The sequence below is a fragment of the Atractosteus spatula genome, chromosome 10 (genome assembly GCF_055471065.1).
Source record: "Atractosteus spatula isolate fAtrSpa1 chromosome 10, fAtrSpa1.hap1, whole genome shotgun sequence".
Taxonomy (NCBI): Eukaryota; Metazoa; Chordata; class Actinopteri; order Semionotiformes; family Lepisosteidae; genus Atractosteus; species Atractosteus spatula.
Window position 1 is genome coordinate 19,038,874 of NC_142715.1, and position 20,980 is coordinate 19,059,853.

General features: G+C 43.1%; 1 protein-coding gene and 1 pseudogene across 1 annotated transcript in view; one reads left to right on the forward strand and one right to left on the reverse strand.

Moving 5' to 3' along the window:
• The window catches only part of LOC148825639 (antigen WC1.1-like), a 214,986-nt gene that overhangs the window by 172,032 nt on the left and 21,974 nt on the right, over positions 1–20,980 (reverse strand). The window lies entirely within an intron of this gene.
• Positions 8,370–14,794, forward strand: LOC148825644 (uncharacterized; annotated as a pseudogene).

Genomic DNA, 20,980 nt, shown 5'->3' on the forward strand with positions numbered 1-20,980 from the left:
TAAAAGTGCTACTATATTAACTAGATGAGGATAGGAAAATAGATTTGTTTGGAACTTTGTGTGGGAATGATTAAAAATAAGCAACTCTTTTTCTTTGTCTGTGGTCTGGTAGATTTGTGCCAATGTATGCCTTGGTAGCAAAATGTCACTGTAACTGTGCTAGAAAATTATTTCTTATTTGCAGCAGTCCTTTGATTATGAAAGTTAGACAGTAACCACAAATGATCAATTTACAGAACAGTCATTGCTGTTGTATTAATGAGTAAGGTACTGTACTCGGATTACTCAGATATTGGAAGTTGCTTTAGATGAAAAGTTTTTTGAATTTTAGAAGCAGCAATCTGTTTGTCTGCTAGTCTAAGTCTCTCAGTAAGTAAGTTTGGAGCACAGAAACAAAGTGCAGGAAGTGAATGGTTCAATATAAATCTAGAACAATTTCACAGGCAAATTGACTCCAAATTAGGTTGTTCAAGAAAAAAACAAAAATTATTAACCAAACATGTAAAGTTTTATTCCATACTCAAAAGAGAAGAAAACAAACACAATGCCGGCTGTGGAAACACAACGTGTTGGCTGACTGCCCTATCTTTCTTACACCCTAAGAAGGCTCCACAGCTGAAACTTTGTGTTTAGTTTCTTCTCTTTTCAGCATTGAAATAAACCTTTACTTGTTCCTTTGCTGACTAATTGTATTATTAAATGAAGTTTGAGAGGAATAACAGTAACATTTTAGTCTCACCCAGCTGTTTCTAAACATATTTGTTATTTAAATTAACTATTGTCACAGAAGTCAGAAGGGACAAACCGTGGAGAGGCAGGAGAGTGAAAAAGACCCCATGTGAAGTGGCAGAATGGGGGTTAGCCCGGGCTCAGCCGTGCAAAGAGTTCTGGAGTGACGTAAAGAAACCTAAGCCCTCAGGTCATGGATGGAGCCGCGACCTGGTGCTAGGCGGGTCTCAGAACATCCGAACGTCAATGCTGAGCGAAGCAGAATAAGTGACCCGGAAATATATCCCAGAGAGAGAGACACCGGAAGGAGAGCAAAGCACAGGAAGCTTGGGACAGGACAGAGAAGCTACAGAGGGCATGACAGTACCCCCCCCCCTCTTCATGGGCGGCTCCAGACGCCCAACGAATAAATGAGCTGCACAGCACTGGGGGGAGGAAAAACCTCATTTAACTGAAAGGAAACCGCCGGGAGTCCATGGCTGAGAGCTGCCCCCTCCTCCAGGGTATAAACCTTTATTGGGTAGAGGAAGAGGGGGTCAGGTAGAGCTCCGGAGGCTTAAAACAAAAAAAAAGACAAGTACACAAGCACAAACCACAAAAAACATAAACCTGGGAGACCAGGGTGACAACAAAAAACAGGTAGGAACCAAAAAGGGGACCAAATAGGAGGGGAAACCAGGAAATGAAAAATCAAAACACAAAAACAAAAAATAAAAAGACAAAAACCTGGGAAAAATACCACAAACTGGGCAAAACACGTTCAACATTCTATCACTGATATCGGAATGAACAACCCGAGGAGAGCCAGGCACGAAACCCGTTCACAGACATGGATGCTCAGAGTGATATCCAGCAATGAGAACAGGAAAGCAGGAAAAAAGCTCAACATTCTATCACTGATATCGAAGTGATCTACCTGAGGACAGCCAGGCACAGGGCCCACTCACAGGCACGGAAGAATGGAATGATATCCAGCGATGATGACAGGAGGGCCAGCTCAACATTCAATCACGGATGCCAGGAGAGACAACCCGAGGAAAGCCAGGTATTCAGGAGTATATGTCGGATAGGCATAACACAGAATGACCCGCTCACAGACACGGAAGTCAGGAGTAGCATCCCGAGATTAGAATAGGAGAACTGAAAAAAAAAGCCCAGAGAAAAAGAAAAAACTGCGGCAAGACAAAAAAGCGCTGCTCGCGGGGTCGTAGATGGGTCAGCATTCTGTCACGGATGTCGGAAGGGACATACCGTGGAGAGGCAGGAGAGCGAAAAGACCCTATGCGAAGCAACAGGAACGGGGGTTAGCCTGGGCTCAGCAGTACAAAGAGTTCTGGAGTTCTGAACACCTATGATTTTAGCAGGAATTGCGAGTGCTTTGCACATGTCGAACTTCAAGTACGAACTACTACAACAGTTGTAGACATAATTCAATATCACCGGCAAAGTCCAATACCGGCAACGTCGGAGAAAATCATGTTCACCCAAGGAATTTAGTCTTTGAATGGCTGGCAGGAAAATTCGTTTATACTCCCGTTACACTGTCAGCTAAAACATGTTAAAATAACAACACAGATTTGATGGAGAACCTGACAAGAATTATTAGGTTAGCACTGTATGTATGTTGATATTCTGGTATATTTACTTTAATTTTAATATAAATGTAAACAAACATGTTGTATAATCCATTGAATTTTTGTTGCAATTTTAAAATATGTTAGCTGAGGATGCAAGGGGGGCTATTATACCTTGTGAAACATCCAAGACAACTGTAAAAAAGGCTGGTATTTGAATAAAATTGGCGATCAAAAGAAAACCACAATTCACGTGGTATTATCATCAATATCCTTCGAAATCGATGGTCAAATGAAGGATTTGAAGAAACTATGAAAAAAGCAACAGTAATAGCAGAGGAGTTTGGTTGTTGCTCTTCAATTCATTAGATTTCCGTGGAGTCGCGCCGCTACAAACAGCACAAAGGATGAAACAGCTCCCTCGTTATTGCTACGTTTGTGCTGGTTTGTGCTGTTGAAAGCATCACAGAAGATGAAGTTGCAGTCACTTCCACATGTCATGATACCATTAGATCTGATGACAAGAGCTGAAGCCCCCAGCATTTTCCAAGCCAGCAACGTGAGGAAGAGCGGCCGTGCGGAAGGTAGTGTGACCAAGCTGTCTAAGATGCTGGATTTAGGCTACAGTCTAGCTACAGTCTCGGGCGTGGGTTTGAATCCCACCGCTGCCAAATGACACTGTTTTAAGACTTTGTTTCCACTGATTTGCAAGACGATCAGTAAAAGAGTCTGTTGAGATGCTGCCCAAGGTGTTTAGAGATAGACTTTCTAAAAGACAGGTCAGCTTAACATCAAGGATAAGAGTTCACTTATGAGCCAGTGTACATGGTAGTGTGCCGGCAAGTACATTTACTATTGGCTGTGGTGGCGAGCTGCTTTTCTGTGAAACTGTCTGTGAAACTTTTACTTCTTCACGCTGAATCATCAGCAGGGGTAAAGCTTATTAAATCTTTGCGCATAGCGCTCCATCAGAAATACTTTGTCCATGTTCAAAAGCAATCTGGGGGTTTACTTCATGCTTTCACAAAGCACACCTTACAGGAAAGATTTAAATGGGGAATTGATTGTGCTTCTTGATGTTGTTCCTGTGGTTGCCTTGGTTACAATGGTGACCGTTCTTTGACGTTAGGTTCGACACGTGCAAAACACTTACAATTACCGCAAATATCATAGGTGTTTACGTTTCACTGAGTCTAATCGACAGAATTGAAGCCGTTTTGTTATTCAGTTGTAAAACCCAAAACAGTAGTACAGTTAGAAGTTTGCTGTGCTTCCAGGATCATTTTCAGCCTTATAAACTGGTTATCACGCTGCTGATCACTATATTAAGCAGTTAATAGCCTGGAGCTGTTTAGACTGCTCTTGTCATTTCTTTTAATAAGAAGCACCGAACAATTTTAGAAAGCTTTTCAAGTTCTGACATAAATTTGTTTATTTCTGGCCATCAAATGAGAGACTCCAGAATATTAAAAAGTGCTTCGACCTTTAAGTCGTGGTTTTACAAACTAGGGTACTGAGGGAGTGCCCATACATGCTCTGCAATGGGGAAGAAATCGAAATTCTCATCTGTGCTGTGAAGGAGATTCTCAAATGCTTCCATCATATTGCTTTCATGCTAGGATACAAGTGTGTATAAGTGTTTGGTTTTCACTGATTCTTGTTGAAGAATTAGGGATTTACGGTGAAAGAATCAGTATCCTCGGAATGCAGAAGCTTTGTTTCTCAGCAATCGTAAGGATCCCGAAGACAGGTCTATGTAGAGCAGTGTGATGATTTGTATTAAAAAGACAATGTCAGCAATTCAAAGCATGTAGGCGGCATGAATAAAACAATAGTAGTTCAGGTGGGTAGCTGCGTCAGCATGCGTAGGCTGCAAAGGAACAAGTAATAGGTTTATTCCATGCTGAAAAAAAGAAGAAAGAGAACACAACGTTTCGGCCGTGGAGCCTTCTTCAGGTGTGAGAGAGACAGGGCACCTCTTTCTGTCTTTCTGTCCTCTACTCCTGCCTCTCACTCCTCCTCCCTCCCAACCTTTGTTCTCCCGCTACTTTACCTTTGCCTACTGCCCTGTCTCTCTCACACCTGAAGAAGGCTCCACAGCCGAAACGTTGTGTTCTCTTTCTTCTTTTTTTCAGCATGGAATAAACCTATTACTTGTTCCCATGAATAAAACAATGCAGAGCTCATTAAAAACAATCTGAAGCCATAATTCCCTTCATATCCCAAGCAGTGCATTCTGACACGGTGGCTGTGCAGAAGAAAATGAGAAATGCCAAACTTTACCCACCTCATTGCGGTTACTGCTACTCCTGCGTCAGTAGCTTTAAGATTCTCCTGACATCTGATTGTCTTGCATCTAACATTAAGAGGATTTCTCTGCTGGCCACGAGACACGAACTGGCAACTTTCCAGCCACAGGCACAGATCCCTAGCCACCACACCACCCCATATACTATGGATGGTACTATGGCGCTGAGCTCACTCTGGTGCAGTTCAGCAATGTGAGAGGAAGGGCAGTAACACAATGGATAACGCAGATCAGAAGATTGTAGGTTCATCTCCTGCTTGACTCGTGTTGCTTTTAAACCTATCAGGCTCCTCAGTAATAAATGTCCTCTGTGTAAGTGAACTGCACCTGAGAGCTATAGAACCACACATTGGGTCAATTGCAACAAACTTTCGAAAGGAGCACACAGCTGCGGACTAGTTAACACGGTTCTATCTAGAGATCATATCCAGCTCTGAGCTCAATTGCAACGAAAAACCATGTGGAACAAACCTGGAGAGCAGCTGAATTTATGCTCAGGTTTCAGCACTGTTGTTTTTTCTAATTAACACTAACTGCAGGGGTTCTGAATCAAAACTTTTCAATTATTCTGATCAATGTGTTAATATGTAGGTCATTATTGTTATTTTTTCTGTCTCGTTCAAGTATATAACTGGAAATCAATATTTTAATTTAGTTATTTCCAATTCAACAATGGCATATATTTTTAAATATTGCAGATCTGGGTAAGTTTGCTCTCAAAAGCAGGAAACTTAGAACAGGACTTAACTTCCACATTCAATTTATTGGTGATTCTTTGCTACGCACTGAACCTTTTTTATTTTTAGCTTGAACAGAGAAAGCTATAAAGGGGCCTGAATCAAGTGTTCAGAATCATGCGGATCAGAAAATTGTAGATCTGACTCCTGCCTGGCTTGTCAATCGGGCTCCTCAGTAATAAATGTCCTTTACGTAAGGGAACTGCACCTGACAGCTATAGAACCACACATTGGGTCAATTGGGTCAAATTTTTGAAAGGAGCACACAGCTGCGGACTAGTTAACCAGGTGTTAACCATACTGTCTGGAGATCATCTCCAGCTCTGAGCTCAATTGCAATGAAAAACCGTGTGGAACAAAGCTGGAGAGCAGCTGAACTTGTGCTCAGGTTGCAGCACTGTTGTTTTTCTAATTAACACTAACTGCAGGGGTTCAGAATCAAAGCTTTTCAATTTTTCTGGTCAGTATGTTAATCTGTAGGATATGAAGTATGTGGGTATATGTAATATCATAATCATTTTTTTTGTCTGTCCAAGTATATAACTGGATATTGTCGATAATTTAGTTATTTCCAATTAATTATTCCATATATTTTAAAATATTGCAGATCTGGGTAAGTTTGCTCACAAAAGCAAGAAACTTAGAACGGGACTTATACGAAGAGACTTTGTTTATGTTTTTTTTCTTATTCTACATTGACCCGATGGTGTGCTTAAGTCTTCCATAAAACGTCCATAGAAGAGAAGGGTTTTGCTGCATCAACTTCTGGGTTATGGGCCCAGCACGCGTCAGATGCGCCACTCTGCTGTGTGATGAGAGTGTCAACACAACTATTCTTTCTATGCCTTCTAAAAGTATACCTGAGATGAAAAGTTGCAATGGTAAAAGATGTCATATTAAACACTTGGTGTTCTTTAGTACAGATCTTCACACTGTGCTCTACATAGACATGCCTTCAAGATCGCTGAGAAACAGAGCTCCTGCTTTCCGACAGTACTGATTCTTTAATCGTAAATCACCAATTCTTCAACAAGAATCAGCTCATCGAAACCCAAACACATATTCACATTGGTGTCCTACTCTAATAACATTATGATGTAAGCATTAAAGAATCTGTGTGGTCTCGTGTTATTTTTCTTACCATAAGAACCATAAAATTGTTTCCCAACTTGTCGGGATCGCAGAGAGTAAATTCAGATTAATCCATTGGGATTGTACTGGATTTGATTGAGATTTGGAAATGTTCCTTGCAAAGTTATTCAATTTTGCTTGAACTTTTAATAAAAAGGTGATCTGAATTGTCTTAGCTTAAAATCTCTAATGTTGCTGTCACTAAACTTGGATGTGATGTCCCAAAGTTGTGCAGTGTGATTTTATTCTTCAAGAATTCTCACTGTGTGGGCCTTTACTGTGACATGATATTTATTTTACATTATCTACATGGATTATGTATGAGTACATATGATTATGATTAAATATAGTGAAATATAAACATATCAAATGCAGATGAACATTACAACAAGAAATCACGTTAAAATCTCATGGTAAACCAAGGTTTGAGTTTTACAACTTCAAGTACATAAATTTCATTACAAAAAAGAGCAGGATGAAGACATTAAACACAAAACAGACACATTAAAATACAGAATCAGGTATTTAAATTGCCACCTGGGCAGAAATGTTACTGGGTGTTAACAGGTGAGAACAGTCCTGTGACTCATCATTCATTCTGACAATGGAGCAGCAGGAGGTGAAACTCTGGACAGAAACTGCAGACAATGGAGCAGCAGGAGGTGAGACTGCAGACAAGGTGAGAAAGAGAGTGAATGAGACAGGAGCAGGTAAAGGTTTATTCCATAGTGAAAAGAAAAGAGACACAATGTTTTGGCTTTGGTGCCTCCTTCATGTATGAGGGGCAGCTGATAAATCAAACAAAAGAACAAAAGACGGTAGTGGAGAGGAGACAAGCAGGAGAGAAAGAGCATCAGCACTCAGGTGGTGTGAAGTCAATGAGACGGAGCTGGAGAGCTGTTCTCACACTGACAATACCAGCTAACAACTCTGACCTCTCAGTCACTCTGCTCCTCTGGACAACTGAGACAATGACAGTTTACAACTGCTCTTTCTGTCAGAATGCTGCTGGTTTGTCAGAGAGCTGCAAAATGTTAAATGTGGACAAAAAATGCTTCATTCAAATCAGTCTTTTAGGGACCTTTTTTTCTTATTCCATCAACATTGCAGTCTTTTTTCTGAAAAAAATGAAACAAAGGATTACTATAAATTATAGAAATCATAAATTATAATAAAACCAACCTTTATTATGAATAGAGATATAAAACTATCTATTGTAATCAGAAATATAATTTGTCTAACTAATTAAATCCCATAAAGCCCATAAAACTAATGGATGCACAGAACATGTAGTATGATGTGCTTAGATTATCAGAAGGCTTTTGACCTACTTTCCATTTCACATTTTCTGTTTAAAAAATGATTTTCAATACCTGATCTCTTGGATGTCTTGGAGATATCCAACCAATTGGCAACAGGAATTGTTCACATTACCGTCTATTAGCAGACATTGTTTAGATATGAATCCATTACATTAAAAGTTTGATCCCTTTATTTCAATACACGTTTAAGTACTGTTATTTATTTCAATACAGGCGAAGGATCTGTAAATATACGAAAATACAACATATATATTTGTATGTGTATATATGTGTATTTTTTACGTACATATATTTGTAAACAATGCTACATTATTTTTCATCGTATATTCAACAAGATATAACATACTGAAAGTCCTTCACGTGAAGTGCATAGCAACAATCACTAAGGAAGTGCGTCATGTGGCAGGATGTAGGAGGAGTGATCGCTCAGTTCCTGTTCCTGCTTCAGGTGTAAATTAAAACCTTTGCAGTAATATAGACCCGTAGGGGCGTAGGAGTTTTAGTGTTTGTCATTTCAGCATCAGTACAGCACAGCACACTCTGTATTTGTGATCAACTTTGGTTAAATATGGCAATTTTACTGTTCAATCTGGAAACTGAGCTTCACTCTTTCATGGAGGTTTTGCTCAAATAGATCGTGTATGAAGTTTCACATGTGTTCCGAAACAGGATGTCTGACTCTGAGGATGAGATTGAAAACAAACTCCACAGCGTCTCCCAGACTCTGTTGAGACGGTCTGTGTTTAAAATCACACAGTGTGTGGAAGAAAGTGTCGGGAGTGAAATGGCGCAGCTGAAGAAGGAAAACGAGAGCCTGAAGTGGAAGTTGCAGCTGTGGGAGAAGGTGTCGAGAGCAGGAGGAGATCAGGGACAGACAGATCGTGTTGGACACCCGCTTCCCTGTGAAGTCACTGCAGAAATAAAAGAAGAATTGAACACGAAACTGGAGCTGTCAGGTAAGTGTGGTGACTTGTATGTAGTCAGAGTGTGTCTTTAAAACCAGTGTCTTTAACTTCCTCACTGGTGATAATATAGTGGAGAGATGCCGAGTGAAGTGGGAAAGACCTGTGTGACGTAGCAACGGGATTCTTTACTGGAAACTGAACTGTTGGCCGGTTATAAAAACAACTCGTTCATATCCAGCATTTGTTTCTCTAAATCAGTGTGTAATCCGACGTTATTATGAAATATATATATATATCCACGGCATATAATACTGTATTTGTATTATAATATAATTCTTTCACCGAATCAGTGCACAATCCGACGTCATTCGGGAAAATAAAAATCTTGTATTGTATTATAATTATTGTGTTATATCTTTAGATTTTATATTTATATAGATAGATTTAAACATTCCAGTCCACCAGGGTCTGTCTGTACTAACTCCTTTGGACTATTATGTCAGTCACTTTGTCTGTATTGACCCTTCTCACTCTCAGTGTAGTGTTCATGTACTGCAATGTCCAGTCAGTGTGTCTGTATTAACCCCCCCTTCTCTCTCTCTCTCTCTCTCTCTCTCTCTCTCAGTGCAGTGTTAATGTACTGGAGTGTCCAGTCAGTGTGTCTGTACTAACCCCTCATTTTCAGTACAATACTGAACTGTTGTTTTCCAATTATGGTGCTGAAAACATCTTTATTTCAGAACATCTTGGAACATCTTCCTTATTTTTAACATTCTTGGCCAAACGTGTTTCCAGTGATCTAGGATTTACAAACGCAAATAAAATCTGGAAATAACCGTGAAATTGTAAACAGGATAAAAATGGTCGATCAGTCGACGGCTGTATGCATTCTTATGTTTTCCAGCGGTCAGGGGTTTGAGGTGCAGGAGCAAGTGAATATTGGATTGTCTCTGGTGAGGTGCAGTGTATTGGGGTGTTTGAAGTTTGGGGATTCTTCTGTGTTGATTGATCTTGGAGGAGAAGGAGTGTTGTGGATTTGGAAGGAATTAAAAGTCCAAACTCTGTTCCCTGGGTTTTTCTCATGGTGTTTTTGTGCTGACTGTCTGGCCAGTGTTGTCTGCTCTTACTGTTGAGTACCAGCACTGCAAGGTCCACTGTTCTCTTCCTGACCTCTTTGGATTAAGCACAAAGCAGAAGGTGTATGAGTCTTCTAGAGATACAGTCATTTCCTCTCAGTTGAATTCACTGCTCTACCCAGTACAGGGGTACGGTAGAGCCGGAGCCTATCCCAGCGTGCAAGTAGCACAGTGTGGGATACACCATGGACGGGATACCAGTTCATCACAGAAAATTGGTGACGTATAGGGGGTTTTGAAATTAGAGGAACAGCCTGAAATGGCCCAGAGGGTAAATCAACAATTAAACGAAATGATTATAACCCCCATATAACTGAGCGATAATAAGATTGAGAAGCACTTGTGTTCTTTGTGCTGACACAGAAAGAGGCAGAAGTAAGACACACATGGCTAACAAATATTTATTAACAGTGACAATACACACACTAATCTACACACACAATAAACATACAGCATGCAAGTTACCCAATTTATAAAGAAGGTGTTGCTAAGTATTCAACTCTTGTCTCAGTACAGTGTTAATGTCCTGTAGTGTCCAGTCAGTGTCAGTATTAACCCCCCTCTCTCAGTGCAGTGTTAAAGTACTGTAGTGTCCAGGCAGTGTGTCTTTATTAATCCCTCTCTCAGTGCAGTGTTAATGTACTGTTATGTCCAGTCAGTGTGTCCGTATTCACCCTTCTCTCTCAGTGCAGTCTTTATATCCTGTAGTGTCCAGTCATTGTGTCTGTATTAACCCGCCTCTCTCTGTGCAGTTTTAAAGTAATGTAATTTGCAGTCAGTTTGTCTGTATTAATCCTTCTCTCTGATTGCAGTGTTAATGTGCTGTATTGTCCAGTCAATGTGTCTGTATTAATCCCTCTCTCTCAGTGCAGTGTTAATGTACTGTTATGTCCAGTCAATGCGTCTGTATTAATCCCTCTCTCAGTGCTGTGTTAATGCACTGTAGTGTCCAGTCAGTGTGTCTGTATTAACCCCCCTCTCTCTCAGTACAGTGTTAATGTACTGGAGTGTCCAGTCAGTCAGCATGTCTGTATTAACCTCTCTTTTGGTGCAGTGTTAATGTCCTGTAGTGTGCAGTCAGTGTGTCTGTATTAATCCCTTTCTCTCAATGCAGTGTTAATGTAGTGTAGTTTCCAGAACGTGTCTGTATTAACCCCTCTCTCAGTGCTGGTTACATGTACATGTACTGTAGTGTCCAGTCAGCATGTCTGTATTAACCCCTTTCTCTCAGTGCAGTGATAATGTACTGTTATGTCCAGTCAGTGTGTCTGTATTCACCCCTCTCTCTCAGTACAGTGTTAATGTCCTGTAGTGTCCAGTCAGTGTGTCTGTATTAAACCACCTCTGTCTGCAGTTTTAAAGTACTGTAAGGTGCAGTCAGTGTGTCTGTATTAATCCCTTTCTCTCAGTGCAGTGTTAATGTACTATTATGTCCAGTCAATGCATCTGTATTAATCCCTCTCTCAGTGCTGTGTTAATGCACTGTAGTGTCCAGTCAGTGTGTCTGTATTAACCCCTCTCTCTCTCAGTACAGTGTTAATGCACTTTAGCGTCCAGTCAGTCAGTGTGTCTGTATTAACCCCTCTTTCAGTGCAGTGTTAATGCACTGGAGTGTCCAGTCAGTCAGTGTGTCTGCATTAACCCCTCTCTCTCTCAGTGCAGTGTTAATGTGCTTTAGTGTCCAGTCAATGTGTCTGTATTAACCCCTCTCTCTCTCAGTGCAGTGTCAATGTAAATGTAATGTAATAGTGATATTATTACAGTAGTCTTACTTTTTACATGGTAGTTAGGTTTCTGGCGAAGCTAAATCAGAACATGCCCTTATACCCACATATTCCGCTATGTTTAAACAACCCAAATTGATTGTGAGTGTACTTGTATGCATGTGTGTAGTTTAAAGCTTTTAAGATCACATGGCCTCAGCTATCACTACTATGCTGATGATACTCAGATATACATCCATACCAAACCTGACGATGATGTGGCTGTCTCTATTCTATTTATTTGCATCCCCGATATAAAAACTTGGGTGACTCAAAATTTCCTTCCTTTAACTGTGACAAGACTGAAGTCATGCTTATTGGCACCACCCATCAACTTTGTACAACCAATGTGTAACCCTATCTGTAGATGGTCTTGTACTTGAGCTTCAGTCTAAATTGAAAAACTTGGGGATGATATTTGATGTTCGACTCACATGTGCAGCATGTTGTCAGAACATCTTTCATTCACCTCATAAATATTGCTCGACTACGCCCTGTGTTATCACTAACTTTGACTGAAAATTTTTGTCTTCTCCCAAATCGACTACTGTAACGCTCTACTCTCTGGGGTTTCTAAATCCACATTGAACAAACTGCAGTATGTCTAAAATTCAGCAGCCAGAATCCTGACCAGGTCTTGTACAAATGATCACATTACTCCTATCCTGGAGTCCTTGCACTGGCTTCCTGTCAAGTTTCATATCGGCTTAAAAATCCTCCTGCTCACCTATAAGACTCTCCATGTCTTGGCTTGGCTTGACACCTCCATGCTGGTCTGATATTATCACCCTACTCCCTACCTTGCAATCTTCGCTCTTCTAATTCTGTTCTCCTATCTGTCCCCCAAGGCCATCTACATTGTATGGGTGACAGGGCCTTCTAATTTTATGCCCCAAGCTCTGGAACTCTCTCCCCAAGGATATCAGAGAGTCACGTTCTCTAAACTCCAAATCCAGACTCAAAAACATTTTCTTCAGAAGAGCCTTTATTTAACTGTTCTGTACCCCTCTGTTCCTGCTGTACTTAGTACCACTGTCTACTGTCTCCTAACTGTGTATTCTCATCGTGCTAATTTTGTGTATTTTTTGTTGTTGGCATTCTGTAAAATGCTTTGAGAAGCCACCTCTAAAAGTATAAAACTATAAAATAAAGTTTGTTCTTATAAAGGTCTTGTCTTGTCTTGTGTTTACAGATTCAGAGGCCAGTGCTCTTATTGAAGCTGGGGAAAGGGCTCCTCTTGAACTGCAGCACAGTGTGGAGGAGTGGGGCTCCAGTCTGATGCAGGAGACAGAGCTCACTGCCGCAGAAGGGAAAGAGGCACTTAGTGAGCAGCACACAGAAAGTAGACAGAGTGTCAAGGATCTGGACTCTGTGCCCATGATGAAGACAGAGCCTGAGAGTGAGACACCTGGGCTCTTAGTATGTGATGATTTTACAGAGAATATTAATAATCTGGACACAATCAATATTACACAAGGTTGTAATGAACTGGGCTGCATCTCTATACAAGAGCACGGTGAAAAACTGGATGTTTTAAATCTTACAGAGCAGGACATGGAGCCCAAGTTGATTGACACTGCAGAGCAGCAGACTGATGTACCTGGTGAAGAGAACAGTACTGAGTCACAGCACACTGAGAAGAGTCAGTACAGGGAGGAGCAACAGCAGCTCCTACAGGGCTTGATAATAATTAGGCCTTGTTCTGTTCAAGTGGAGAGACTGTCATTGCAGAGTCTCAAACAATCATATGATCCCATAGTATCTGATGACTTTACACACAGGTTTAATAATCTGGTTACTGAGAAAATCGTTGAAAGTTTTAATGAACTGGAGAGTATGTCTGTTCTTGGGCAAAGAGAGGAACAACTGAATGAACTTGACGGTTTTAGTCTAAGAGAGCTGGAGAAGGAGCCCCAGATGATTCACAATGCTGTGCAGCACACTGAGGGACATAATGATGAAAACAAATCTCAGTTTCATCACACAGAGCAAGGCCATTCCATGGAGCATTTGCAGAATAAGAGACCCCGGCACGATCAGGTGATGAAGAAGAATCACTCAAGGCCTTGCTCAGATGGAGTGGACAAACTGCCATTATGGCACAGGGAGAAGCAGCGTTTCTGTCAGTCTAGCATTTCAAAACCCTATCAGCACCTTCACACAGGAGAGAGACCTTTCAGCTGTAGTCAGTGTGGGAAGAGTTTTAGTAAGTCAAGTCACTTAAAAACCCACCAGCGCATTCACACAGGAGAGAGACCATTTAGCTGCAGTCAGTGTGGGAAGAGTTTTAATCAGAAAAACCACTTACAGTCACACCAGCGCATTCACACAGGAGAGAGACCTTTCAGCTGTAGTCAGTGTGGGAAGAGTTTTAGTCACTCGCACCTCTTAAAACGACATCAGCACATTCACACAGGAGAGAGACCATTCAGCTGCAGTGAGTGTGGGAAGAGTTTTAGTCAGTCAAGTAACTTAATTATCCACCAGCGCATTCACACAGGAGAGAGACCGTTCAGCTGCAGTCAGTGTGGGAAGAGTTTTAGTCAGATAAGCCACTTAAAATCACACCAGCGCATTCACACAGGAGAGAGACCGTTCAGCTGCAATGAGTGTCGGAAGAGTTTTAGTCAGATAAGCCAATTACAATCACACCGGAGCATTCACACAGGAGAGAGACCTTTCAGCTGCAGTCAGTGTAGGAAGAGTTTTAGTCACTCGCACCTCTTAAAACGACATCAGCGCATTCACACAGGAGAGAGACCGTTCAGCTGCAATCACTGTGGGAAGAGTTTTAGTAAGTCAAGTCACTTAAAAACCCACCAGCGCATTCACACAGGAGAGAGACCATTCAGCTGCAATCAGTGTGGGAAGAGTTTTAGTAAGTCAAGTCACTTAAAAACCCACCAGCGCATTCACACAGGAGAGAGACCGTTCAGCTGCAATCAGTGTGGGAAGAGTTTTAGTAAGTCAAGTCACTTAAAAACCCACCAGCGCATTCACACAGGAGAGAGACCGTTCAGCTGCAATCAGTGTGGGAAGAGCTTTAGTCAGTCAAGTAGCTTAAAAACCCACCAGCGCATTCACACAGGAGAGAGACCTTTCAGCTGTAGTCAGTGTGGGAAGAGTTTTAGTCAGTCAAGTAGATTTATAGTCCACCAGCGCATTCACACAGGACAGAGACCGTTGTAGCTTGAGTTTGCTGCTCCTTTGCCAGTCCCTCTGAACTCGAACTCGAACTTTATTGCCATATGTAACCGGTACTGGTACAATGGAATTCTTACTTACAGAAAGTCTCTCGATTGTAAAACAAGTGTAAAAAACAAGACAAAGTGCAAACAGTGCATCAAGACAATGTACAAACAAACAATAGACAATGTGCAAGTAAACATGTAGACAGTTTGAATGTAAACAATACAGATGTGTAAACAATGACTGGAGATGTGCAATAGATAAGAAATCATAAAGAGGTAGATGGTGATGGTGTAGGTGTGGTCCGAGGGGGATGGCTAAATGTGTTCGCCAGTCTCACTGCTTGTGGATAGAAGCTATTGAAGAATCTAGTGGTAAGTGTCCGTATGCTCTTATATCTCTTGCCTGAGGGCAGTGGGGTGAAGAGCTCATGCCCGGGGTGGTGACTGTCCTCTGTGATGGCCAGAATTCTACCACGGCAGCGGTCCTCATAGAGCTGTTTAATCTCGGTGAGACCGCAGCCGATGATCTTCTGGGCCATATTGACCATTCACTGCAGTGCCTTTCTTTCTCGCGAAGAGGTGTTGCCATACCACACGGTGATCCCGTTGGTGAGGATGCTCTCGATGGTGCAGCAGTAGAAGTTCACCAACACATGTATTGGCATCCCCCATCGCTTGAGGCACCTCAAGAAATAAAGGCGCTGCTGAGCTTTCTTCATGATAGAGTCAGTGTTCACAGTCCAGGTTAGATCTTTGGAGATGTGAATTCCCAAAAACCTAAAGCTGGTGACTGTTTCCACTTCCGTTCCATCAATACTGAGTGGGCTGTGAGTGTATGGCCTGTGTCTCCGAAAGTCCACTATTATCTCTTTCGTTTTCTTTATGTTCAAGTCCAGGTTATTGCTATGACACCACCTAAGCAGCTGTACAACTTCATCCATGTAAGTGGACTCGTCATCATCACTGATCAGTCCTGTTATAGTGGTGTCATCGGCAAACTTAATGATGTGGTTGTTGCTGTGTCTTGCTGTGCAGTCGTCAGTAAATAGGGAGTACAACCTTGGACTCAGACAGCAGCCTTGTGGGATTCCAGTGCTCAGGGTGAGTGGTGTTGATGTTTTATTGTCTGCACCACCTGTGGTCTCTCGATAAGAAAGTCCAGCAGCCAGTTGCAGACAGAGTTGCACAGACCTAATCCCCTGAGCTTTGTCACCAGTTGACTGGGTATGATGGAATTGAATGCTGAACTGTAGTCCACAAACAGCATTCTCACATACGAGTTCTTAGTGTCCAGGTGTTCCAAGGCTGTATGCAGAGCCAGGGAGACAGCATCATCCACTGCAAGGGGCGAACTGCAAGGGGTCCAGGGTAGGCGAACTGCAAGGGGTCCAGGGACTCTGTGATGGAGGAGTTGATGTGTGACAACACCAGCTTCTCCAGGCATTTCATCACCACAGATGTTAATGCTACTGGGCGGTAATCATTCAGGCATGTCACTTTTGTCTTTTTGGGGGTTGGAACAATAGTGTTTTTTTTAAAGCAGGTAGGGACCATGGACTGTGACAGGGAGGAGTTAAAGATGTCCATAAACACTGTGGTCAGCTGGGCTGCACATATCCTTAGGACTCGAGGTGGTATCCCATCAGGCCCTGCAGCCTTATGGATTTTCACCCTGCTCAGAGTCTTCTGCATGTCCTGCTCTGAGAGTTTCAGAACAAACTCGCCCTGCACACGTGTCCTCATGTGTGTGTAGATGCTGTGTTTGGTTTTGTGGTTGTTAAAGAATAAAAACAGTTGCTTGGTTAAGTTATCGCGTCTCCACTAGTCCTTTGTCCTGAGAAAACCTGACTACGCTACGTTGCTGTCAGAAGTGGGCAGGATGGACAAACCGTGGCAGACATTAGCTGATTCTGTCAAGCGCTGGCTGACTTTAAAAGAGGCCAAACCCACTGGCAGCACACATACAGAGCCTGAGCAACTCAGGGGCAGGATCCGACACGCTCGCTCCCCGGCGACTGCCTCCGCGGCCGCCACTGCCTCTTTTTCCCCCGGCTCTGGCAAGCCCGCGTCCCTCGGCCTTCGACGGGCCTGCCCTCCACCAGGTGAAGTCGCTCTCCTTGCCACACCAACTCCTGCTGGCCCAAGTCCAAACTGGCCCCCCCTCGCTGCAGCAGGTCCAGCCCTAGGATGCAGTCCTCCTGAATAGGTGCAAGGTAGCAGGGGTGGCGCACCATTGCTGCACCTAGACGGAAGGCAAGCACCTGTTTCCCTCTGACTGCAGCAAGCTGTCCCGTTACGGTCCTTAGCCGCAGGCTGGAGGCCTCCCATCCTGAGGGGTTGGTGCCCTCGGTGTCAGGGAGGACGCCTGGCCGGAGTAGGGTTACCGATGAACCGGTGTCAAGCAGGGCCAGGCAGGGTTGGTCCTCGATTTGGCAGTGGAGGTACAGGCCCCGGCTACAGCCGACTCGCCCCATGGTGGTGTGAGGGGCGCCGGTCTTCACAGCGCTCTCCGGAGCTGGGGTTGAGGTGTTCAAGGGCGGGCGGCCGTCCCCACGCTGAGCCGCCCCGTTCCCGTTTCCCGACGCCGATCGAGGAGTGCGAGGTTCGGGTGCCCGGCAGAACCGGGCTCGGAGTCCCCTCTTCCTGCGGCGGTCGCAAAGCAGCATGTGGGGCTGTTCCGCAGGGGTCGCTGCAAGGTCTGGCTCCTCTTCCCCCTCGCTGGACTCCTCCGTCGCCGCCTCGGTCAGCCGGCAGGGCGCACTGTGTCTGCTGGCGCTTCCAGCCACCCCGAACACGGCCTCAGCCCGTGTAGCAAGGGCCAAGGCCTGCTCCAGCAATGCACGTGGCGCTGCAGCTCCTCGGGTGAGAGGGCCTTGAATAAGGCCTGGAGAGCCATCTCCCGCTGCGCCTCCCGGGGAAAAGTTGGGTATCCTCGGCGGGCGAGGAACATGACATCAGTGGCAACCGGGCCCAGTCGCTCTCCTGGTTGGCGCCGCCGCAGGGCCAGTCTCTCCGGCATCAGGTCCGGCGCCTCCTCCACGCCGAAGCAAAGCTGGAGAGCTGCTGCCAGCGCCGTGTATTCGCCTCTGTCCTCCTCCGGGACGTCCAAGAGCATTTGGCAGCCCACCATCTCCACTCGGCTCCAGCCATTCTTCCAGGCCGCAAGCTGGAACTGCACCTTGTAGGTTTCACAAGGCACTTCCCTGTCGTAGTGACTGGGTCGCACCCGCGCCGCTGGCCGTTTCCGGCAGGGAGGGTATCCTCTCTCTGGGGCACCCGCTGGCCAGGAGTAGCAGTCAGTCGCCCCAGTTCTACCGGCGGGACAACTACTGAGTAGCCCTGGTAAGGGCCGTGGCCACCGGTCGCACCCAGGAGTTGCTCAGGCTCCCTATGTGCGCTGCCGGTGGGTTCTGTCTCTTTTAGAGTCAACCGGCACTTGACAGAATCGGGTAGTGTCTGCCACGATTTGTCCATCCTGCCCGCTTCTGACACCGATGTAGCATTCACAGGTTCTTCTCAGAACAAAGGACCAGTGGAGACACGATTAACAAACCAAGCAATAGCTTTATTCTTTAACAACCACAAAACCAAACACAGCATATACACGCACATGAGAAGACTGACGGAACACATACACATCTTTAGGGTGGTAATTACTTAACAACATGCTATATACTTATAAGACTACACAGGACACTAGAACTACTATGACATTATTAACACAGGTAGGGTCAGCCGCTGGTCACCGTGCTGACCCTCAGACTCTCCCCAGCTACAACTCCCAGCATGCCAAGCTGTACTATGAGCTCCTAGGGGCGCTTCCTCCTAACCACCAGGCGAGGGCGTTACAATATATATATATTTTTTCTCTGGTTCTCAGCAGTATCATTGGGCTGAACTCCAGTTAAATGCTTGTCTTAGAAAGATCAAAAGTGAGCAAGGGAAGATGGGTGGAGATTAATGGAAGTTACAAAAGCAATGGGTTGGCTCTGCCTAAGCTTCATTCAGACCTTATTAGGGCAAACTCTATGGGTCAATTGCATCGAACTGAAAGTAGCATACTAACAGGAGTTCAACCCAACTAAACCTGTTCTCAATTGCAATGAACACAAAGTAACAACTGCAGCACTCCAGAGTAACTAAAGTAGCGGACTAATTTAAATGATGTCTTCATATGGCTTAGTACCGTACTCAGTGTAACGCAGGATTGCATTAGAAGGCTCCCAAATATAGTGGAAATAATCAGTTGCTTGGAAATGTATTGGAATATTAATTAAAATTACTTTACACTCATACCATATTTATTAATAATGAAGTTTATTAATGTGTGTATTTACAGAAGTGTCATTTACTATTTTTGTTTAATGTCAATCATTACTAGTAGCTGTGAGTTTTAAGATATGCTAGGAAGTGAAGAGAACAGAACAGAGCAAATGGTTATATAAATAGAGTGGGATCTTTTAATATGTTCTATAAAATTTGGGAGTCAACTGAATAGATTTGCTAAGTATTTTATTGTGATGGGTCTCTGTATTTGTGGTTATCAGTGGAAAGCAGGGATAATAAGGAAATGGGTGGCACCCAAGCACATGTTAAAGAAAAAAACTTGGCTTCTTAAAAGTGATTATGATAGCCACAGGACAGAAGAGACAGTGCACTGTGGTCCAATAATGACTGTGTTGAAACAGCCAGAGTGTGCTGCATGCCGTGGAGATGGAAAAGGTAGCTCATCCCAGTCAATCGCAAGGTTGTGTAGGACTGCACATGACCTGATGATGATGGTGCTGGCTCTTGATGGACTGGTATACAAACCAAATGACACCCAAGCAAAGCATTAGTTGTTTTACAATTCCAAATGATTGTTTAATGTGGCTTCTTGCATTTTTATGACTCCTGTTATAGCGCTTCTCTTGTAATGTTGTAGGATTGTGCACAGGTGTCAGAAGATATAGTCATAAAGAATACCCACAAAACAACACACCAGCTTGCTCCTCCCTACTTTGAAAGGAAGATATTGGAACTGATTAAAGAACTTAATTTGAAATGTAAGCTCCTACTGACACAGGAGAGAGAGAAAATCAAAGTTCTGAAAAGTAAGCACAAGGCACACCGTGGATAAATAAATGTATTAATTTAAAAAAAAATGCTGAGAAGGTCAGAGGAACAATAATTGTTGTATTTATTTGCTCAGGTAATTTTATAAGTAAAGTTCTGTTAACTTTCAGTAAAGTTCTGTTAAAAATAAAACTGGTCATTAGTTGGCGTCTTTTGTAACGATTTAGCAATAGTGACATGTCTGCTTGTTTTACTGGAGTGTTAAAATTAATACGGTAGCATCCTGTCTCAAGTGCACAGCTGCAGTTCTCATTTGTTTCGTGACAAATTGCAATTGCATTAGTCTGTGTAAAAAGAGACTTCTGCAGCTCCAGTGGTGTGATTGAATGCATGCTGAGATTGAGTTCAAGCCTCACCTGGAGCAGTGTGACCTGTATCTTCAACTATTTAAACTAACTGACCAGTTTAGGTCCTGTTAAGTATTTGCTGGAGATCAGGTCTAAATTAACATCAAAGGAACAAGTAAAGGTTTGTTCCTTGTCAGACCTGAAGAAAGCTCCAAAGCTCAAACGTTGTTTGTTTCTCTTTTCAGCATGGAATAAAATTTTACTTGTTCCTATGTAGTCCACACATGGTGACACAGCTCCCTACTTAAATTACCATCAGCAATGGACGTCCAGCTGACCTATACACAAATATATGAGAGAGGTCTACTGAGACGAGAGGAGCACGGTGGAGTACTGAAGACTTGAAAAGCTCTCGCATTAGATTCTGTGTTTTTGTTGTTCCCCAGATTTGTTTTTAATGTTCTTTTTCTCTTTGTTTTGAAGTTCTTTTGTTTTTTCTTTTTTGTAGTTGTTAGACTACTACAGGGATTTACCTAGGTTCTATGAAGACTTCTTTTATCAAAACATATTTTATTAATAAAAGCGTGATTTCTTAATAATCAACTTTAATGTTATCTTTATTAGTACCTGTATTACAGGTAATGCATGCACAGCCTTTATTATACTATAGTGAATTTTCAGGTATCCCATGGAGGGAAGAGAACTGAAATTAAGGAAATACTTATTTAAAGGGGTATAAGTCTTAAAAGTGTTCTGTCACATCTGGGTGTTAATTGAATAGA